Consider the following 16,642-nt stretch of genomic DNA (forward strand, 5'->3'; position numbering starts at 1 on the left):
AAACATCTTTCGGCGTTGGCGTTTAAAAATTATGAAAAACATAGAACTATTTAAGATGGTGAAAAAGCAGGCCTGCACGTGTTTGTCTGTCTGAATGTCATCGTTTGTATGTAACTGTACGTATGTATGTATCTATGTAACTAAACGTTCATCTGTGTGAATTAATTCGGGGTAAAACTAATGTTCATGGTTTCAGAATGTTCATTTGTTTTGGGAGAACTGCAGCTCCGTAATTCAAATGACATTTTAAGCATGGACTATGTTAACAATAGAGGTAAAGTAAAAGAGAGATTTAAATAACAAAGTTTGTTTTTTAACATTAAATATCAGGACCAAATTAAATTGATACACGGAGAGATTAACATGGCTTGAACGGAAATATTTCAGCTTTGTTAGAAATTGGAACTGGTAATAAGCTTTACATAAGCTTGTTAAGTTTACTGTTTTACAAATTTAGGCTAAGATCCTATCACTTGTTTTTTGGCCCTAAAGTAATTTAAAATTACTGAGATCTCATTGCTTATAATAATAATAATGATTCATCACAAACCAGTCCAGTTGAAAGAAGTTTAGATATACAAGATTTTTGATTTAAATAGATGAGGGAAAACTGTGCTTTGAACAAACTGTATGGAACTAAATATGGTTGCTTTTCTAAGGGTTTTCTATTCATTTATTTTATTTCTTTTTACTTGGGATTTGAATACAACTAATGAGAAATTTTGAAAAGTGTCAAAATATCAGAAGGCCACGTTACACGCGTCAACAGTTACAAAATCATCTGATGTTATTAGTTATGCTGAACTGAGGTGAACCTCAGAGAGACAGTATAACCTGAGAAGGACAATAGATATGATAAACAAATCTGACCATGATTTAAACATCTGAATGTTTATGGCGAGGCTGGGTCTGTGTGTTCTGGCCTGGGGCACGAAAACTATGTCAGAGGGGAAAAAATAAAATAAAGCCAGCTTCTGAAGGGTTAAATTCTAAATCTAATCTTGGTTTGTTTTGGTTAGCCTTCTCAATGTGCTGAATTATGGGGAAAACTCTTGTCATTTATAGAGAAACACTAGAAGCTCAAAAACTAAAAGGGAACAATCATTGCTTTAAAGTTTCACCCTTGACCAATTAGGTTTGATAAGGTATATATGAATAAAAGTATTACTAACAGCAAATACACATGGTCAAAGGACCAGAAGGATATCAAAAAGGTTTGTAATAAGTCAAAAACCTATGTCATATTGGAAAAGACATAATTGTGCTCCTTGGAAAACAATTTTGTTTTAGTTTTTTTGGTTCATTTCTTTCGTTTTTTTGTTTTCTTTCTTTTGGAGGTGTTTTGAACAGAGTTTCAAAGGAAAGGTAAAGAATAGAAACCTTCCCAGGATCAGAGAAAAAAAGGGAAAAACATCACGTTAAAGGGACACTAAGGGGACCAGGGTTTTAACTGCATGCTATTAACACTCCTGTTTTTCTCTGAGTTATTGCTTTCAGATTAAAGGAGACGTCACCTTTCTGCCAACAGAAGACTCTGAGAAGACAGTGCTAGCAGTGCGGTAAGGAGTTATAATCAGATTTGGACACTAAATTATACTTAGTTTTAACCATTTATGCCAGGAGATCTTCCGGCGGGAAAGGTGGCGTCTTAGAGATGTTTGTTGCTTTCTGCTATTAACAGCTCTATCTTTCTGCTTCTTTTTCTTTGCAAAGAAACCTGGTCAAAATGATAGGAATGTGCTAACATAGAGATTTAGTCTCATTTTAGACATTCTCAGACGCGAGAGAATGCAGAAACAGTGCCACAGTGCCATGGGGGCTGATCCTTGGGAGAAGGAGAAAAGGTGATGTCATTGACTTCAGCCTGATCCAGTTTTGAGTTTTATTTTGTCAGAGACAAAGTTAGAATTATATTTTTTCTATCCTTTTGTTTCTTTTATGTTTGTCATGTTAGAGGGAACACTGTAGTTAAAATTTTTGTGACTGTTTTGCTGTAATTTCTTTTCAACCTATGGAGCGTTTTCTTTGGCAAAAAATGCTGGCAGAATTCATTCTGTTTGCAGGTGTGAGGACTGGAGGATGGACTCTTGATGAGAAGGAGAATGTTGGGCTGCTGATCTCAGACATTGGACTGAAAATGGACATTGAAGGACTATGACTGAGGCATCGGACATCCTTTGACAAAAAACACAGATGAGTTCTGCAGACACGACTTCATGCATTTCACATCAGATTTTGTTGTACACAATTAAAACAAAAAAGACATTATGAAACACATTAAGAGTATGTAAAGGTAAAAACTTTTAAAGAAGCAACTTGATGGAATCATAGAGCAACTTAATAAATTAAGTGGGTATTATATCAACAGTTAAATACATAAATTAATTAATTAGTTTTCACTATATAGGTAGAGTAATCTGGACTTTTAAATAGCATTTCATTTAATGAACATCTTAAGAGTAAGCTGATTTCTGCTACTCTGGCAGGCATCAATAAAACGCAAAGAAAGATTACTGGCTAAAATGGGTAATGTTGCAATAAAATTAGCATAATGACACATCCTACTAACTAACATGGGTATATTTAGGATTAAAGCATCAGGGTACAATGGTTACAATATTTATGGAGATTTAATATCTTTCAACTAGAACACAAATAACTCAAAAGTCTTTTTAACCAGTTAACCCGTTAACCTGAGGGCTTTTAGATCAGGATAATTTAATGGTTATCGTCTTACATACAGAAAATAAGTAAGATTATTTTAATTAGATTAGATTATGGGGACATTTTGGATCTGGTCAGGATGGTTGGGGGGTTGTGATGATAAAAGGGTAACAGCTTGAAGGTGATATCAATGAATGAAGGTTTTCTCTGAGGAACATCAAAGCAGCAAAAACATCCCACATTGGAACTCCTGTTGTGTAAAGAACATCTTGAACGGGACATAAGGTGAGATCCTTACAATGAGAGACGTTCCACACAGGGGGGTGTGGAGACCCCTGGGGCATGGCACCCAGGACGAGCTGCTGTGGACTTGACATAGCTGGTGGAACCAGAGGGACGACAAGGTGGTCCCACATGTCACCTGACACCTTACACTGACTGTAAAGGGTTCTGGGTTTTCAGGGTTGCTGAAAACAGAAAGCTTCGGAGAACCTCAACCCTTCCTGACCAGGCACTCAGAATACATAGATCATAGATCAGATTGCAGAGGCCTAGACAAATAGGAACGCAGAGACGCGTTCATCCAAGAACTTCTTAATCAAAGTCCTCAATCCTCAGTTTAAGAAGATAAATAGATAAATAATCACAATGTACACAATGTAAGGTTTACTTTATTTTAATTAATTTGGGAACTAATTCTGATTTGCTTAAGTAGCTTTGGTTGTTCAACAATGTTAGAATGTTTTCAAAAGCTCCTGTTCTCTCCTGCTCACTGCTTTGTTTTGTAGAACCTTGGCGTCCTTGAACAGTAACAGCATGGTATAAATATTTTGTTTTCTGTGCAGAACAGCACCTCACTTTCTTCTTAAAAAAAAGGAGAGAGAGAGAGGGAAAAGCTTTCACATGGAAAGGCTTTCTTTTTCTCAGTTGGGTTTTCAAAATAAATGGGAAATGACATGAAACGAATATGTTGATGAAATTATGTTGCAGAGAAGTTCAACTGTCAGACAACAACAGTTAAGACACATATTAAAAGCATTCTGTTAAGAATTACTATGAATTCACTGCGGATACATTTGAACTTAAAGATTACTCTTTTAACTAATAATTAAATTGCAGAATTCTGAGAGCTAAATAATTGTGGACAGAAATATCTTAAATGTGAAAGTGCTTGGAGAATGTTTTAATAAATGACACATGAAAGGGGTTTTGATAAGAACACTAATTACACCTTGTTTCTGTTCTCTAGTGGGAACAAGGACTCGTGTCTGCAGACCATCTTCACAAAGTGTTTTATTAGAGAGAAATGCAAAATAAAATGCTCAGTGCCCATCCAGAACTGAACGCTTATTACCATCCAGCTCAATCATCCAGCCTGCGAGGAGGAACCAAGAAGAGGACTGGGGATGAAGAAGCAAGAGAACTCTGATTGCTTATTCTTCAACGGGAGGAGTTACCTGAAGAGACCCTAAGCGCGATTAGATTATTTTCTGCCTTGTGCCTGAATGGCCTGAAGGCTTCCTTAACTTTGCGTTCTTGACGTTTAGAACTCTTCTCATATTGTGTTGCTGTTTGTTTAACTGCTCTGTTCCACTGACTCACATGTTTGGTTTTTTTGTGTTATGAGATCTACACTTTAATGTTACATCATGTTGATCAATATGGTTTTATGGTAAAAAATGGAAACTGTTTGCTTCAGACACACAAGGATCTATGGTTTATGCACCTTTTGATTTGATATAGGAAGAACCAGGATCGGATTGGCTCTAAAGATCCTTTAATATTAGCTGGTAATGATAACACATAGATTCAATACAGGGTTTTCAGGCTCAGATTGGCCGAGAGCAGATCTCCCTGGGAGGGGGCCTTGCCAGTTTTTACTGCCCCTAGGGGTAGCTTTTGCTGGTTTTCCCCTGCCCGCACTGAACCTCTCCTGCCTTTGCTCCTGGTGTTGTAACTTTGGAGTGGTGGATTATTGTCCATCGTAGGGGTGAGTGGAGAAAGGAGTAGGAGGGTATTCAGGGTGGGTCAGAGTAGACGGATTCGACCTTGGTTACTGAACAGGTTTAGCTTACCATAGTCTAATGTAATTTTAAAATAATGTGCACATAGGTACCTAAAACAGGCCTTACCTAATTAGATGAATCCTAAATTGTGGACAAAAGCTAAATCTTTGATCTTGTGTGTTAAAGCTCTATGAAGCATTCATGTTGATCTGTATTAAAAGTTCCAGCACTACCCGGTTCCAACACAGGAACCCTTTGGGTCCCACTTTACGAGTTTACAGAAATGGTTCCTCTGTGCTTTGTTCACATTTTCAAGTGATGGGTCATCTTGTTTTGTCTTGATGCTGACGACGCCATCATCAAAAAAAAAAAAAAAAAAAAAAGAGAGGAATGTTATAAGAATTATTATTCTGAAGTCACTATGGCCTCACACCACTCGGACAGAGGAGGCCTGGAGACCTGATGTCTGTGTATAAGTTCCACTGTTTGCCGAGTGCAAGGCTGAATGCTGCGTAGAATGATTATTGTCTATGATAGACTGTCTTTGTTATGTCTCTAGCCAAGGCCACGGTGCAGTATTAGGGGAAGCCGGAAAGTGAGACAGACAGAGACAGGGCAGACGCAGACCGCAGCGGAACCGAGGGGTGCGATTACTTTCCAACTATGTGAATCTCTGCTCTGTTTCTCAATAAAAGTGCTGGAACGTCATACCACCGTCTCGTCATTTAGTAAAGATGGGAACTCAGTTACTATTGTTTAATATTCCACCCAAAACTCCCATAACAGTCCGTCGCTGACCAGTGAGGCGGGATTCCAGGGGGATCCTTCGTTCTTCGGGCACCCTGGGCCTCCGAAGCTGATGCAGCAACTGTGGTCTCCTGGAGTCTTTGAGCCTCTCGGAGTTATGTGCAAGTCTAGACCCCTTATTGCCCTCATAGACTGCCAACTTTGGGAGGGACTTTATTGGATGTCGCTTTCTGAGGCCCTCCAGGAGCTGGTCCTAAGACTCCTGGTGGCTAAGGGTCTGACTTTGGCCCCTGAAGCCTGTGGCCCGGGGCCTCCTGAAGCCTGTAGCCCGGGGCCTCCAGTAGCCTGTAGTCAGGCTCCCACCTTAGCAGCCTGTAGTCAGGCTCCTTCTTTAGCCGCCTGTAGTCTGGCTCCTTCTTTAGTCGCCTGTAGTCTGGCTCCTTCTTTAGTCGCCTGTAGCCAGGCTCTTTCTTCAGTCGCCTGTAGCCAGGCTCCCGCACTAGTAGCCAGTGACCGGACGCCGCCGCCTGTAGCCAGTGACCGGGCGCCGCCGCCTGTAGCCAGTGACTGGGCGCCGCCGCCTGTAGCCAGTGACCTTCCTTGTCCTGTAGTCCGGCGCCAGGGTCTGCTTTCTCTCTCTCCAGGTCGCGCCGACAGCCTCCGAGATTCCTGCTCCGCCGACGGCCTCCGAGGTTCCTGGCCCGTCGACGGCCTCCTGTCGCCCTGATCCGCCGACAGCCTCCTGGACGTCCGCCGGAGAACCTGTCACGCCAGGGCCGTCCACAGGAGAACCTGTCACGCCGGGGCCGTCTGCAGGAGAACCTGTCACGCCGGGGCCGTCCGCAGGAGAACCTGTCACGCCGGGGCCGTCCGCAGGAGAACCTGTCACGCCGGGGCCATCCTCCTGGACGCCCGCCGGAACGTCTGTCACGCCGGGGCCGTCCTCCTGGACGCCCGCCGGAACGTCTGTCACACCGGGGCCGTCCTCCTGGACGCCCGCCGGAACGTCTGTCACGCCGGGGTCGTCTATTGGGACGTCTACCAGACTTTTGAGTCTAGAAGACCTTTTGTTTGGAACATGTTTGTTGGTTTTAGTCCGCCCTGTCTGGGTTGTTTTTTGTTTAGGTTTTGAACTATTTTCTTTTGCTCACCCTGTCTGGGTTGTTTTGTTTTGTATTAAGTCTGTCCCTCCGTCCTGAAACCCCCTCCACCCACCCGGTCTGGTCTGTTTGTTTTTGTTTTCAGAGGACGTCTGGAATCCGTCCTTGAGGGAGGAGCTCTGTAATATTCTGTTCTGGTTTATGTTTATTATTTGGTTATATTTAGCTCTGTCCTGTTTTGTGTGTTCTGTTTTGGCTTATTTGTATCTTTAGACTTGTTCTTTTGCTCCCTTGATCATTTCCACCTGGTTTTAGTTAATTGGTCCCTCCCTGGTACCTTGTCTGCCCGCCTATTTAAACCTCGCTTAGTTTTCAGTTTGTTGCCGGGACTTCACACTCTTTTCGTTGGTAAGAGCCCCCAGTACTTTGTTGTATTTAACCTGTTCTTGTTCTTTTTTGAGTCTGTCCAGTTCTCGATGTCGGTACCATTTCTGCCTGGACCCTGTCTGTTCGCCTGCCCAATTCCCTCACCTACTTTTCAATAAACACTGTAAAGGATTTACAACCGTGTCTGACTGACCACTGGGTTCGTCTCTTCACAAATCATCACATAGACATGGTATTATGCATAAACATATAAATTAATAAAAATTGTACATTTCAATAAAGTCATAAGTTTTGTTCATTTCCTCTCTCTCTCTCTCTCTCTCTCTCTCTCTCACACACATCTAATTCTGAGCTTTCTCACCAACAACAATAATTTCTTTGAATATTTTTGCTTGCTGTTTCTATCCATATTCATAGAGTTTAAGCCTGGAAAAAGGTTTTAAATTTACTGGTCATTCCAGTCTTACACTTTGCTTGCAACTGGGCAGGAGCTTAATACCCTTGAAAGAGACTGTTATACAACTGAATAGTAACTCCAGGTACTTCATTTGGCAACGTGATTCATCCTTGGTTTGTCAAATACAGAGACAATAAATTAAGCATTAAAGTACGGCTTATGGGTTGGGGTTTCTGCAATGTTATCAACGTGTAGAAGCTCATCTTCAAAACCAATCTCTGCTTAAAATTGTGATCTGCACCATATAATCTACTTTCAGCAGTTATCACCGGTTATTGCTCCGCTGCAGAAACTGCAGAAAATATGTACAGAGTTGCTCTGTCTGCCTTTACTACCGTCGGCTCCTATGGCGGAGGGATATTTCAGCTGGATACACTCAAATGTAGTGCAGGCAGGTCTCATAATAACACCTATTTCGTCACTTATGTTAGAGCCCAAAAAAGCGATTTCACTTTCAGAAACCTGCCCAAAAAAAAATGCAACCCGTGACTCATGAAATTTAGAAGCGCTTTTAGAAAAAAGAAGCCCAAAGTAGCATGTGTCCGAGGGTAAAAGAAACTTCTCGCTCACTGTTGGCAACAGTGAGCGCAGCGCGGGTCTGTTTTGCTACAGTTCTCTAGCACTCTTGAAACTACGGAAAGCGCTGAGGGTAAACGAAACACAGTCCGGAGAGCGTGGCGGGGGGAAAAACATTAGGGAACGGTGTGTGTGTTTTGACGCGCGATTAACGTCGACAAAAAATTGTTGGCGTTAAAATGGGTTTACGTTAACGCCGTTAATAACGCGTTTAACTGACAGCACTAATATATATATATATCATGATTTGTCTTCATGAACCCGGACAGAGAACACACACACAGTGCTGATCTTGAGAGTTTATTTTAAGGAAGGAGTAGTGGAAGGTAAAAACCAGAGTCATTTACCAGGCTGGAGTTGATGAGTTGCAGGAGCAGGCTGACTGAAGGAAACTGAGGACTGAGGCACTTGGGTAACAGGAGTTCCAACAGCATTACAGAATTCAGGACTAGACAGGTGTGGTGTGAATGGAGGTTTCAGGTGGAGATTGTAGACGACCAGGCGACCAGGAACAAACTGAACTGAGTATTTAAAGAGGGGTGAGCAGGTGGAGCCAGTCACAGGTGATTGCAGCCTGACAGGTGATCCTGATAAGGCTGCACTGGGAAGGAGGAGGCAGAAACTGCTAAAAATGCAGCCACCAGGCTGCATCATGACAGTACCCCCCTCTCAAGGTCGGCTCCCAGACGACCCAGAACCTCTTACCCAGGATGGGTGGAGGAGGGTCTCTGGATGGAGGTCAAGAGTCAAAAAACAGAACACAGGGGAACTGCAGAGGCTACAAAACACAGGGGAACGAGGAGGCTAGAGAACACTGGGGAGCTAAAAGGCATACGGAAACGCCGGGGCAACAGGGAGACTAGGGGACGCTAAGATACTTGGGAACGCTGGAGGACTTGACAGTGTATGAGAACACTGGAGAACTCGACAGCGTGTGGGAACGCAGGACACTAGGGAACGCTGGAGAACTCTACAACGTGTGGGAACGCTGGAGAACTCGAGAGTGTGAGAACGCAGAACACTAGGGAACGCTGGACACTAGGGAACACTGGACACTAGGGAACACTGGAGAACTCGACAGCGTGTGAAAATGCAGGAAACTAGGGAACGCTGGACACTAGGGAACGCTGAAGAACTCGACAGTGTGTGGAAACGCTGGAGAACTCGACAGCGTATGGAACAAAGGACACTAGGGAACACTGGAGAACTCGACAGCATATGGGAACGCTGGAGAACTCGACAGCGTGTGAAACAAAGGACTCTAGGGAACACTGGGGAACTCAACAGTGTATGAAAATGCTGGGGACTTGGGCGTGCGCAGGGCAGCGACAGACCGGATGCACCAGAGGGCACAGCCGCCGACTTGGGAGCGCCGGAGGGCTCTGGCGCTTAGAAAGCACTGGAGAACACAGAAACTAGAGAGCACTGGAGAATGTCGGGAACTTGAGAACGCTGGGAATGCAGGAACTTCAGAACGCTGGGAATGCAGGAACTTCAGAACGCCGGGAATGCAGGAACTGGAGAACGCCGGGAATGCAGGAACTTCAGAACGCCGGGTACGCAGGAACTTCAGAATGTAGATGAAACTCAGAAGCGTGGAACAGCTGTAGGACTTGAGAATGTGGAAACAGCTGCGGAACTTGAGAGTGTGGGCCAGAAACAGCTAAATGCATTCTGCTCCTGCACAAAGCTGTGTGTGTGGTGTCCGGGTTCATCTTTGGCCGGGTCGTACTGTCGAGATTTGTCTTCATGAACCCGGACAGAGCACACACACACAGAGCTGATCTTGAGAGTTTATTGCAAGGAAGGAGTAGTGGAAGGTGAAAACCAGAGTCATTTACCAGGCTGGAGTTGATGAGTTGCAGGAGCAGGCTGACTGAAGGAAACTGAGGACTGGGGCACTTGGGTAACAGGAGTTCCAACAGCATTGCAGAGTTTAGGACTAGACAGGCGTGGTGTGAATGGAGGTTTCAGGTGGAGATTGCAGACGACCCGGCGACCAGGAACAAACTGAGCTGAGTATTTAAAGAGGGGTGAGCAGGTGGAGCCAGTCACAGGTGATTGCAGCCTGACAGGTGATCCTGATAAGGCTGCACTGGGAAGGAGGAGGCAGAAACTGCTAAAAATGCTCCCACCAGGCTGCATCATGGACAGATAGGGGGGCTACACATAATTTTCTGAAGTTGTCCATCTTTACAAAATGTTTTATTTCTAATTAAATAAAGAAAATTAATTAAAAATGAACGGTTTGCTCTAAAATTCTGAAAATATTCGCAGATGTTCAAGAATGGTTTCTCTAAGCACTTGATTTTTTGTATTGTTTGAGAAACAATTGTCAGAGAAATTTTTTTTTATACATTATAGTGCTGTACATTTTAATTTCAATGTCTTGTAAACAGTTAAGAAACGCCTGGATTTTTACCAAACTGATATCAATATTAGGTCTCCATGTGATCAACAAACGCCCACATTTTCATTGGTCTAGAACAATTTTTGTAAAAAATACATTGATTTCTCCATTTTCCAAACTCTTAAAAAAACAGAGTTTGGAACTTTGAAAAACTTCAATACATGCAGTGAGAGAATTGTTACACCTAATTCAAGGAATACATCCTGAAAATCTGAGCTTGTTAAACCAAAACATTGATTTTAGGTGAATTTTCCTACTTATCAAGGTTTTTTCACACTTTTGGAAATAGGCCCTGCCCACTTGTTTCAATCATTACCATTTTTAATACTTTAGTTCAGAGCTATGACTAGAAGGGAATAATGAAGGTTTTGTAAAAATCCAATAAGCCATTCTTGCGTAGTATATTTCTTTACATCACAGAGCCCCCTAGGACGATCCTTAAACGCGGGACACGTTTGCAAAATCTTATTTGGAGTATGGGTTATGAAGGACATGTTAAAATCTGTTATGGGTTTAGAATAATCAGTAATTACATTTAGAGCTAGCTAGCTAACAATCACTTATTTTAGCATTGCTTTTCAAAAAAGTCAAAATTTAAAAATCTGCCACGTTACCTTTTTTTAATTGTCAATTGCACGGTTATATATGGAGTTTTGCACGGATTGCACAAAAAATTTAGGAGTTTAACTGTTGAGTATTCTTGATAATACAAGTAGCAAAGCAATGTGATATAGCGTACGCAGTGACGTCATATTAGAGTGTGCGTATCTGCGTGTACTGTAATGATATTGTGAGCATGCGCAGAATAAACGGTTCGGTGAGTTCCCAGTCCAAAGAGACGATGGCCGTCAGTCATTTTTTCTCCCGTGAATATAAGCATACAAGGAGGTGCTAGTAAACCACTTTGGTGACTGTTAAAACGATAGACTGCTGCAAAAATGTCTAACTTTACAGGTTATGGGTCCAGTCATGCAGGCCAAAGATGGTTCAGACTTTTATTCGACGGTGACGAGAAAAATTATGAACTCTGGGAAACAAGGTTTCTCGCGCACATGGAGTTGCGCAGCCTCAATGAAGTTATCTTGAAGGACCCGCAGATACCTGAAGAAGACGTAGAAGCTCTCACGGAATATGAGGCAAAGAACGGTGAGGCATATGCAGAATTAATGCAATGTCTAGACAACAAGAGTTTGTCATTGATAATGAGAGACGCAAGACGTGACGGAAGAAGAGCACTGGAGATTCTCAGCGAACGCTATGAGGGAAAGGACAAACCCCGAGTTTGTATTGTGAACTTTCCTCACTTCAAAAGGCTAGCAATGAAACTGTCACTGACTATATTATTCGAGCAGAGACTATATTCACGTCATTGAGAAGAGCAGACGAGCATATAAGCGATGGGCTTCAGATAGCCATGGTAGTAAAAGGGCTACCTGATTCATACAAGCCATATGTCGTGCACATCACCCAGACAAATGACACTGTAACGAGTTATGAGAGTACTGAAAAATATGGGAAGAGTGACGTGAATGTAGAAGGAGATAACGTGATGAAGGCTAGCGGGGCAACGAGGTCACGAGGACGAGGGAGAGGAAAAAAAATGGACCTAGCTGATGTCGAGTGTTATGCATGTGGTAAAAAGGGATACATGGCCAGGACATGTCCTGACGAATACCAGAAGAGAGGAGAGGAACGAAAATGGGACACTCCACAGCGAGGGAGGGGGCGCAGTCGAGGACAAGGCCAAGACCATGTCAAGAAAGGTGATGAAGAAACGGAGGCAGAGCCTACATCTTTCTGTTTCTTTAAGCTGAGTGACTGTCCTTCACAAAGAGGAAACAAGAAGGGTCTCATGGTCGACTGCGGCGCCACGACACACATGATCAACGATGCCACAAAGTTTAAAACAGTGGACAAGAGCTTCAGACCCGAGGACCACAAGATTGAGCTTGCCGATGGGACCAAGGTGAGCGGGATGGCAAAGATGAGGGGAGACGCCGAAGTCTGCTTGCTGGACAGCGAGGGACGACGAGTGAAAACGAGGCTCAAGCAAGCACTCTACATCCCATCGTTTCCACAGAACATCTTTTCAGTCAAATCAGCGACAGCTAATGGAGCTGAGATCCACTTCAAGGACTGTGATAACTGGCTGGTCCACAAGAACGGTACCAAGTTTAAAATGGATGTGTATGGTAAGCTGTATTACCTTAGCACAGTAGAAGATGAAAATGTCGAGGTAATGTATGGTTGTCATGACATTCAAACGTGGCATAGGATACTTGGCCATTGTAATTTTAATGATGTTACAAAATTAGAAAAGGTAGTTGAAGGAATGAAGATAAAAGGAAAACATGACAAGTCAAATCAAAACTGTGAAATATGCACACAGGGCAAGTTTACACAAAGCAGAAACAGACAGGCAGATGCCAAAGCTAAAACACTAGAGCTGGTACACACAGAACTATGCGGTCCTAAAACATAGGCTGGTAAAATTCATTACCAAAGGTAGCGCAGATAGCCAGACTCAGACAGGTTGTGACATGGGAGATGCTATTGAGAGTTATGGAGATGCACCACCAAAGATAGAAAACCAGGGTCAGGAACAGCCTAAGGAGAGTAAAGAGTCCAGCGTTGAGGAGACTGCTGAGGCAAGTCCAACCCAGACAGATAGTACTCAGAGAGAACAGGGAGAAAGACGGTATCCTACGAGACAAAGAGTGGCTCCAGAATACTTAAAGGAGTACCGGTGCAAAGCTGAGTGTAATGATGACGAAAGTGAAAATGTTGATTATTTATACAGAGTGGCTTATGATGTACCTAAAACATTTAGAGAGGCTATGGATTCTAAGAAATCAAGAATGTGGGCTGACGCAATGAAAGAGGAGATGAACTCTTTGACAGAGAATGAGACTTTCACTCTGACCCCACTGCCAGGAGGAAAATGAGCAGTGGGAGGTCGCATGGTATTTGCAGTGAAAGAGAGCCTAGATGGATCTGAGACTTGCAAAGCAAGGTATGTCGCAAAGGGATATGGTCAAGTTGAAGGGATTGACTATAAAGAGACTTTTTCACCGACAGCTAACATGACCTCTGTTCGAGCATTAATACAGGTGGCTGTACAGGAGGGTCTCACCCTACACCAAATGGATGTGAAGACTGCATACCTCCATACTCCTATGGACTGTGAGGTATATATGGAGCAACCAGAAGGTTTTGAGATTATGTCAAAAACAGGAGAACACTTGGCGTGTAAACTCAATAAGTCATTGTATGGTTTAAAACAGTCTGGGCGTAACTGGAACATGTTACTGCATGATCACCTTACAGAGAATGGTTTTGTACAAAATGATGCTGATCATTGTGTCTACAGCAGAGAATTTGAGAATGAGAAAGTGATTCTGTTAGTTTGGGTAGATGACTTAGTCATAGCTGCGAGTAACAACCCTTACTCATTGATGTAAAAGAAATGTTGAAGAGAAGGTTTAAGATGAAGGATATGGGTCCACTTAAACACTTCCTAGGTATTGATTTTGAACAGAGTGAGGGAGAGGTCAAAATAACTCAAAAGAGACACATGGAGAACATGTTAGAGAGATTTGGAATGTCCGAATGCAAACCAAGATCCACCCCATGTGAGCAAAAGTTAAACTTTGAAAGCGAGGGTGAATTTATCGACCCAACAGGATATAGAGAGATAGTAGGTAGCCTGATATTCATAATGACATGTACGAGACCTGACCTGAGCTGGATAGTTAGTAAATTATCACAGCACCTAGCAGAGCCAAAACAACAGCATTGGACCACAGCAAAACACCTATTGAGGTACTTAAAGGGTCCTATTGACCAAGAATTACATTACCAAAAATGTAAGGAAAGTCTACAGCTTGAAGGATATAGTGATGCTGATTGGGCAGCCGAAAAAAACGACAGGAGAAGCACAACTGGATACTGTTTCAGCTTAACTGAGAATGGTCCAGTTATATCATGGAAGAGTAAGAAACAGCAGACAGTGGCACTATCCACCTGTGAAGCGGAGTACATGGCACTAGCAGCCACTACTCAGGAGGGTATGTACCTTGTACAACTACTTAAAGGAATAGATAGTAGTAACCAGCATGTTCCTGTCAAGATATATGAGGACAACCAGGGGGTGATAGCTCTATCTAAGAACCCAGTTTGCAAACACGCTGATATAAAGTATCACTTTGTAAGGTCTGCACACAAACAAGGAAAGTTATCTATAGGATACTGTCCTACTGCACACATGGTAGCTGATGTTCTGACCAAGCCTGTGACAAAGGCTAAGTTTGAGAAGTTCAAGGGATATTTGTTTGGAGAATAATATGACTTGGCGGATATAAACACTTTTGTATTTTTTTTTTAGAACACAGTCAGTATGCCAAAATGTTTATTTTGAGGTTATGTTTTTTGTTTACCACTATAGAGAGCTATAAACATGTCTTTGAGTTGGAGTGTTGAGTATTCTTGATAATATAAGTAGCAAAGCCATGTGATATAGCGTACGCAGTGATGTCATTTCATGCGTGCGTATCTGCGTGTACTGTAATGTTATTTTGAGCATGCGCAGAATAAACGGTTCGGTGAGTTCCCAGACCAAAGAGACGATGGCCGTCCGTCATTTTTTCTCCTGTGAATATAAGCATACAAGGAGGTGCTAGTTAACCACTTTGGTGACTGTTAAAACGCTAGACTGCTGCAAAAATGTCTAATGTGACATTAACAAGAAAGGTTTAACTTTTGCAGCCATGTAGCGCGAAAACTAGCTGGGAAACGAAAGGTGTGCCAATTCCCTTTATTTTGCAGAATCATCCAATAAACAACGTAATGTGAAGATTTTGAGTGTGGGACCAGTAGTTTGGTGGTTATAGGCCAAAACGCATTGTCCTTTGTTATAGTGCCCCCTAGTTGTTGAGGGGCCTGAATTTCAGGGTTTGAGTAGCGGTGCACATTCTGTACTTGATTCAATAGGTTTGTTACAGGTCCGCATGGGCTGCACAACGCGTTTAGCGGAGAAGAATATTGCGAGAATAATGAAGAAACACAAAAAACAATAGGGTTCTCTGCACACAGTGCAGACTAACGGCATAGCCGTTCGCCTGCGCTTCGGGCTTGGAACCCTAATAATAAATAATGGAAAAACAATGGGGTTCTCTGCTCACAGAGCAGGCGAACGGCTATGCCGTAGTGGCTATGCTGTTGTGGCTATGCCACTGCGGGCTTGGAACCCTAAATATATAGAGAGCGCAGTGCAATAAAGTCAAAGTTAAATGATAATGAAAAGGCAGTGCAGTACTCTTTATAGTACATAATAAAATGTATTGACCTATGACATGTTATTAGATGTTGGCTTATGAAAATGAGTAATAGCTTAAGAGAAAATGTGTGCACTGACAAAACACGTTTACTATACAAATAAAACCAACATATACTGGGAATTGATAAATTTTATGTCATACTGTTTACTAATTAATTTGTGAGGAAAACAATTAAACCGAAACTGCAATCACAATTTTAATTTGAAATGTATTTCTTCCATTTCCAGACCTGAGAATGGAGCATGCAGTAGTAGGGACCTCTCAATGGAGATCTGCAGGTTTGCTAAGGTGATTAACCCAGCGGTAGTTCGCCTTCAGCTTCCTCACACCATGAGAATACATTCCACATCTCCCGGGTAAAGTAATTTGTCCAGTTTCGCTTTGAGCCTGCCTCTGGCACCCCTCCACCCACCCGGCTTCTTGATGGAGACCCTGTGTATACTGTTTGCTGCATCATGCAATCCAGATGCAGTGGTTATGGCACTCGATATCTGGTGAATCGAGAGGATTATGTCCCAGAGGAGAGATCCTGGACCATTGACAAATCCCTCAACCATGAGTTTCATTGTTTACATCCTGCTCAATCCAAAGGTCCATCAGGACTGGACCGTCGCTGGACCTTCTTCCCAGCAATACGTTTTGATTGGGTCCCAGATTCTGTGTGTGAAGGGCTGACTAAGATCCTCCTGGAACCACTGCTTGGATTCTATGCTACTGTAATGCCAACTCAGACGTGACGGAACTGTTCCTGCCTGATTGTAGAATGAAGAAACAGCCTCAGTCAACGGTTCCAGCTTCTGATGACTTTTATTTGCAACAAGATTCTGAACACTCCTCTTTTCCTCCTGAGCTTCCAAGAGCTCACTGTTGGAAAAGAAGTCAAAAAGGGACAAATGGTGAACAAAACTGAACCACTTTGTCACATTTAGAATGTTTTCTAAAAAACCTGAGCTGTGCAG

This window comes from Fundulus heteroclitus, chromosome 15 (genome assembly GCF_011125445.2).
Source record: "Fundulus heteroclitus isolate FHET01 chromosome 15, MU-UCD_Fhet_4.1, whole genome shotgun sequence".
NCBI classification, from domain to species: Eukaryota; Metazoa; Chordata; class Actinopteri; order Cyprinodontiformes; family Fundulidae; genus Fundulus; species Fundulus heteroclitus.